This window comes from Pseudoliparis swirei, chromosome 9 (assembly GCF_029220125.1).
Source record: "Pseudoliparis swirei isolate HS2019 ecotype Mariana Trench chromosome 9, NWPU_hadal_v1, whole genome shotgun sequence".
In the NCBI taxonomy this organism is placed as follows: domain Eukaryota; kingdom Metazoa; phylum Chordata; class Actinopteri; order Perciformes; family Liparidae; genus Pseudoliparis; species Pseudoliparis swirei.
The window spans coordinates 2,573,332-2,580,532 of record NC_079396.1 but is presented as its reverse complement, the minus strand read 5'-3'; the positions used below and the strand labels follow the sequence as shown (position 1 = coordinate 2,580,532).

General features: G+C 43.2%; 1 long non-coding RNA gene across 3 annotated transcripts in view; it reads left to right on the top strand.

Moving 5' to 3' along the window:
- Positions 1 to 6,707, top strand: part of LOC130199489 (uncharacterized) — a 9,851-nt gene extending 3,144 nt beyond the window's left edge. The window contains exons 2-3 of one of the 3 annotated variants that reach the window (XR_008832844.1): positions 2,415 to 5,302; positions 5,774 to 6,707. This is a non-coding gene — a long non-coding RNA (uncharacterized LOC130199489). Of the gene's footprint in view, positions 1 to 2,414 lie in introns of all 3 variants that reach the window. The other 2 variants (XR_008832843.1, XR_008832842.1) reach the window with 2 other exon arrangements.
- The last annotated feature ends 494 nt before the right edge of the window (positions 6,708 to 7,201 follow it).

Sequence of the window (7,201 nt, the reverse complement as noted above, 5' to 3'; positions counted from 1 at the left end):
TGTTCCTTAACTTCTGAGCCTCTAGCCAGCTTTGGGCATTAGACCCCCCCCCCCCCCCCCCCCCGTGTAAACAGGAAGCTGCAGCACTGGAGCAGGTCTGCTGCCCAACGCACACTGCTGGTGGGTGGATGGGATCGGGGGGCTTACCACGGGTTGAGGGCAGGGAGATGACCCCCTCTGTGTCAGTGGAGAAAACACTGAGCCAACTGTGGCCTTCTACGTTTAGTTCCACCCCCCCTTGAGATGATAATAAATATTTTCCAGGAAAAGTATCAACGTGGGAGATGACCGTCATTACAGGACACTTCACCCTTTCGCCTAAAGTAGCTGTTTCCCCCACGACCCGCACGGTGTCTCTTCCCAGACGCTCCCTGAGACTCTGTAACTGCATTGTTACAGACTGGTTGCTCGTTGTTGGGAACAAATACGTCCCAAAAGAGTTGAGCAATGAGCTGGAAATAAAGCTGCAAAGGACCTCAACCCTTCCACCCCCAACCAACCAACTAACCAACTAAACAACCAATTAACCAACTACCTAACCAACAACCAACCAACAACCAACCAACCTATCAACAACCAACCAACAACCAACCAACCAACAACCAACAACCAACCAACCAACAACCAACCAAACAACAACCAACCAACCAACCAAACAACAACCAACCAAACAACAACCAACCACGTTAAACCAGATGCACGTTTCATTTTTCTTATTGAATTTGAGTAAAGACCGGATAGTCGTGAGGAGCGACGTGGGGCTGGATGTGGAGCGTAGCAACACATGACACTGTGGTCAGAAGGTAAGGCTCAAGGTCAGAGAGCTCGAGCGGCGGGTTAACGAACTGACTTCAGACTCGATGACGCACGCGGCGTGTAAACGCCGCTCACCGCTCGCTTCGTGACGGATCCTTCCACCGGCGTGCTGCCGGCACTTTGTTGACTCCTCTTCCCTTATTTTCTCTCCATATTGTTTTAACCCATAAAAACATGTCCAGGCCAGAGTCCAGAACCTGCCTCTCAAGGTCGGGGACGGGGCTTTCATTGGCAAATACTTGCACACACACACACACACAAAGACACTTGCACTTCTTTCATCTCTCATACTAGATTCATATCCCAATGTTATTTTAAGAGGCCTGTGGAAGGAGATTAGCAACAATCCAATATGATATCTGAAGCAGTTATTTAATCGAAAAGGAACCAAAGGAGCGGTGTGATCGTTCTCTGAGCGTGAGTCTGATACTCCGACAGAAACCCAACGCATGGCACCAAAAATATACAAAACCCCCCTAATGCCTGCTGTGAGATTAATGTCTCTGCTTATGCTCTCTCCTGGCTGGTGGACAAGTGGATCAGATATGTAAAGATGCTCTCATCTGTTTCTCAGGCCTTTACTGAAGTAGAGTACCATGGGTCGAAAACAGTTCAGTTGAATCGAACAGGCATTCCCAAAGACCGGGTCTGGACCCACAGGGGGTCCAAAGGGTCGCCAAATAAATGTTTAACTTTCATTGAACATTCATATCTCCAACACACCGTTGAGCAAAGGGAGGGAGCCTACATGTTGATATTGTTCTATTGTTGTATAGAAGTCGTTACATAATGTGTTTAAGCTGCATTCTCTCTACTGACCACCAGGGGGCGACTCCACTGGTTGTATAGAAGTCTATGCTTCATGTGGTAAAACTGTATTCTCTCTCCTGGCCACCAGAGGGGGGGGCTCCTCTGGTTGTATAGAAGTCTATGCTTCATGTGTTAAAGCTGCATTCTCTCTCCTGGCCACCAGGGGCTGACACCTCTGGTTGTATAGAAGTCGTTGCTTAATATGTTTAAGCTGCATTCTCTCTCCTAACCACCTGGGGGCGACTCCTCTGGTTGTTTAGAAGTCTCTGCTTCATGTGTTAAAGCTGCATTCTCTCTCCTGACCACTAGGGGGTGACACCTCTGGTTGTATAGAAGCCGTTGCTTAATGTGTCAAAGCTGCATTCTCTCTACTGACAACTAGAGGGCGAATATTCTGGTTGTATAGAATTCTATTCTTCATGTTTTAAAGCTGCATTATCTCTCCTGACCACCAGGGGGCACTCCTCTGGTTGTATAGAAGTCTATGCTTCATGTGTTAGAGCTGCATTCTCTCTACTGACCACCAGGGGGCACTCCTCTGGTTGTATAGAAGTCTATATAATGACTCTACTTCTCTCTTGAGTTATTCCCTCAGTAAACATTGTAAACATGAGTTTATGTCTCTAGTTTCCAGTCTTCTTCTATACAGCCTGATGTTCTTTCAGTAGTCCACACACCAATGAGAGACCACATCTTATACACACTCTATGCTTAAAACACTAAATCTGATATAAAAGGCTGAGAGGAAATACGACATTGTTAAAATGTTATCTTCTCCCGATTTCTAGACACGGGCGATTGGGGATTGTTTGCTCGAGGGCCTCGAGGAAGCCGGATAACGACCAACGCTCCACCTGGCTTGATCCTGACTAACTGCGGGAAGTATCGCAGTGAGGTTTGGCAAACATGTTATTATTCAGTTAGAGGAGCTCGATACGACATTCAGAGCAATAACCAGGATTTGAGTTCCCATTGAAAGCTTCTTTAAATAAGTAATGTGTTTCATTTATTTAAACCCACATAATTACCCCCTTGCTCCGCGGTTCTCTTCCGCTCCATATACCTTTTTATTACAGCAGAAGAAATGTGCTTATTACATTGTCTTGTCGAGAGTTATCGACCAAATAATGGATCCCGCGTTTTTTTTCTGGCCGCTAATTATGAAGCTATGACCCGCAGCCTGGGAAAAGTCCCAGAGTGTCATTCACAATGACCACTGGGGGCAGCAAACGCACCTTTTGGCAGCTGCTCTGACAGTAAAGCAGGGGGGGTTGTAAAGATACACCGCGTATACACCACGTTCAAAAGTTTGGTGTCACTTAGAAATATCCTTATTTTTCAAAGCACTGTTTTCTTCAATGACGATAACATTAAATGAATCATAAATCCTCTCTACATAGTTAATGTGTACATGACTATTCTCTGGTGTTAATGAAGTCTCTACAGAGGTGTCTAGAGTCCCGTCTCCATGTTCTAATGCTACATTGTGTTATTGCCTTAGAAGACTAGCGGAGGGGTAGAAAACCCTTGAAAACCCTTTTTATGTGAGCGCAGCTGAAAACAGTTATGCTGCTGAGAGAAGCTTTAACACTGGCCTTCCTTTGAGCCACAAGAAGAACAACATTAATATTTACTATAAAAATCATTATTTATAACCTCGTCAACGTCTTGACTATATTTTATATTCATTTGATAAATAAAAGTGTGATTTTTCATGGGAAACACGAAATTCTCTTGGTGACCCCAAACTTTTGAATGGTACTGCATATATATATATATATATATATATATATATATATATATAAGTTTGTCTTTAACTTTGGTTCCTTTTAAAAACATGACCTTTAGCTGCTGGGAACTCATACGCTGATTAAGTCATACCCACCATTATCTTCCAAAAAACACCCCGGTCCCAGATACTGATGTTTTTCCTGCAAGACAGAGGGCTGCAGTGTTTTTGGCGTGGCTGTCATGGCTACTGCCGCGCTCCTCAGAGAATATTGTGGCTCCGAGACCTGGATCTGTAGTCTTTAATCCAAACCGTTTACAGACACAGAGAACAAAGCGTTGCCTTTATTCAAACTCCAAAAACAGGGGTATTATATATCCCCCTCGCTCCTCTCTGTTCCCAGCTAAAAATGGTTTGTGCAGAATGGAAGCCAGCTCGTAATTTACTGGCTTTAAGTCACGTCTCTGCCTATTTGCAGATCTCAGTAACGGGGAAGGGGGGGGGGGGGTAGAGTCCGAGAGACTCTGCAGACGAGTAAGAAAATGTATCGTCAAACAACTGGACTGCTCGGCTCACATTAAGATAATCAGTCATGGGACTGAGAGGGAATTAAGTGAGATGAGGGGGAAAAAAGTACAATATGTACGATGCAATGTCATCCAAATATGCTGTTAGCGTAATTGTGGCGGCGCTGGTGGCCTTTCAGCGGAGGAATGTATGGAAACCACCAGCTCACGTTACAGTGTAAGTGAATGATGTTATATATAGTAAAATTGCGGCCTCTTTAATCGTAAAAAAAATGTCATTTGAATGTATTCCTTTAAATGTTAAAGTAAGATGTGGATTTTTTTATAATTTGGTAAAGACGGCTGCAAGTATTTATGCTAAGCTAAGCCAACCGGTTTCATATTTAGCACAAAGCATCAAGCATCAAGATGCGTCAAACCAAACGACGTGGTTGGGTTCAGGAAGACGTAGAGGTGGCAGATTAAAACAGGTGAGTTTGTTTTTGGTAAATGAAGTTGAGGAAGTCAAAGTTGACTCAAACAGCGGTCTCCTGGGTTCAAGTCTTTAGCAGTCACTCTTTGTACTACTTTGTCTGGCTTACTTGCAGCTGGGCGGACATGAGAGTGACTTGAAAGGGGATGTTTCTCTAACAGTGTCAAATTATAAGGAAATGGCAGACGGCTGCCAGTATACTGATAGCATTTATGCTAAGCTAAGCTAGCCGGTTCCCGTCAGCGGCTTCATATTTAGCATAAAGCAATCTGTTCTTAGTCCAGCGTGTCTCCTAATAAAGCTGAAGGGCGCCTTGTGCGTTGGAATCAAACCTCGGAAAGCTGGTCCGAAGTTTCGGTAGAAAATGGCCGCCTGTAAACAACTTTTAAAAAAGGACGTTCCAATACGACAAATCTGACAATCGCATTGCGAGGGAAACAGATTTTCACCCTGATTACCTTTGCTTTCGATGTTCACGTAGTCGGGATGTCACGGGACTTTCACCCAGGAGGCCTTCGTCCCGGGTGAAACCCAAAGTCAACGCTGACTGTATTTTGATTTACTTCTAAAATATAAATAACAAAACCAACTTAAACTTGATGTTTTAGAAAAACTTACCAAGTAGAAATGTCTTCTAAAGATGACCAAGCAGCTTTTCATTGTTTCCATACACAACATTAACATCGCGTTTATTTTTAAACGTAATTAGGAACGCAGTTCAGTGGCCTCGGAACGCCATTTTGTCGGGATGGTTTGTCACAAAGACGCCGGGGGGACATCGATCTGCTCATCTCCGCTAACTCTCAAAAAGGAATGGACGTCATCACACGGATCTACACGGCGTGCGATTGTGCCGGACTTCCTGTTTGGTTCATAACTCCGTTCACAGCCCCACAACAACAACAACAACAACAACAACAACAAGCTGTTTCATGAGGCAGCGCTGAGGTAAGTGGAGAAGCAGAAAGGCCTCATTGTTGTTATTCATACCCGCCTCTACCTTCATTGGGCCTTTTATTCAATCCGACACGTTTGAATTAAAGTCTCATAACTCGACCGTGTGGCTGTAAACTAGTTTGAGGAAATCACAACAAATGTAATTTTGACTTATAAGCAGCATCCTCTCTGGACGTCGTGCACGTCGTCCTGCAGCAGCCCGAAGCCCTGAAGCGACACCCCAGTGGCTCCATTTTTTTAACGTGCCCAAAGTTTCCCTGAGCTCAGCCTCTCTGACCTTTTACCCAAAGTCCTACAGAACCGGGTTTGTTCGAGTCCCTAAGAGAAAAAAAAGAGAGAAAAAGAAACAACATGTTCGAGCCAGATGTTGTTCCTTTGCTTCTTTCCACACACTCGTAAAAATGAAAAGAATAATAAATAAATGTGTGTGATGACATCAGAACGTGCTTGTTGTTTGCGCAGAGGGTTTATCATGGGACCGGATCCACAGACCCGGATCCGTCTCAGCCCACCAGGTTCCACAAGGAGCTCCTTCACTGAGCCTCCTTGACTCCTCTCCTCTGTCAGCATCCTTGCGCCCTCTTTTAGTCGCTCGGACCCGGCTCCAGCTGTTCAGTCGTGAGCGTCTACACATCGGAATCATAATAAACAGCCTGCTTTATGTTTCCCTGTGCAGGGACTGTAAATCACACGCACGTCATAAATACTCACATTACATGTTCCACATGAAACTAAAGTTCTATTTCTCCTGGTTCCTGGACAGCCGTCGACATTTCTTCAATTTGCAACGAAAAGAAAGTGCCAAATTTTGGGTTGCAATCCATCACCGTCACGACCACGTCACCGGTGTTACGACCACGTCGTTATCGCAGTAGCGTGAGCAGCGTCCCCGATGGTGCATTCAAGGACATGGCGCTGTGGACCGTTTACACCCGTTCCCAAAAAAGGAGGCCTGGTGTGCAGCTTGTCCAGGAGCTTGTGCTCGTTAGTGTGATGAATACACCAGAACTATTCCACATGTATATGAGCTGAAGCCGCTCTGACCAACACTGTGAGTGGATCAGAGGACCATGTGCCGGGTGACAGCTGCAGAACACTGGTGGTCTGTTGGTGTCATAATAATTATCTAATCCAGTGGTTCTCAACCTTTTATTCAGTGATGTACCGCATGTGAACTATTTATTTTCTCAGCCCAGTACCCTTTGACTACCGCAAAGCATTGTGGGTTGAACTTTTTTTTAATATGCAGCATTTTGCCATCAATGTCAGATTTAATATATAATATATACAATTCAGTTCATGAATTTACACTTATATATTTTATTGAATATTTATAAAATAATTATTTTAAAAGGCTTTTTTAATTGATTCTCATTTTAAATGTATTTAAAACAAATCTCACGGACCCCCTAGATGGCATATATATATTTATATACATATATATACATATAAATAAATGTATATATAACAAATATATAGTATATATATAAATAATTCCAACATTCCTCTGGCTTGATGTGTTTTTTATGTTCCATCTCTTCACCTACACACAGAAACATGAAGGTGCCATCTGGAACCGAAAATGGTTCTTCACATTGATGCCATTGAAGAACCATTTCTGGTTCCACAGAGAACCTTTCAAACCAGGGTTCTTTAAAGAACCATTTCCAAAATGGTTCTCCAGCAGGTGATGGTTCTTCATTTAACCACAACGCCTTTTAAAAGAACCATTGAAGAACTATATTTTTCTGTGTGTAAAGGTTTCTGTGTAAATGTGATATTCATATATATATATATTTATATATATATATATATGAATATATATATATATGAATATATATATATATATATATATATATATATTTATATATATTCCAGGCTGAACTTCCC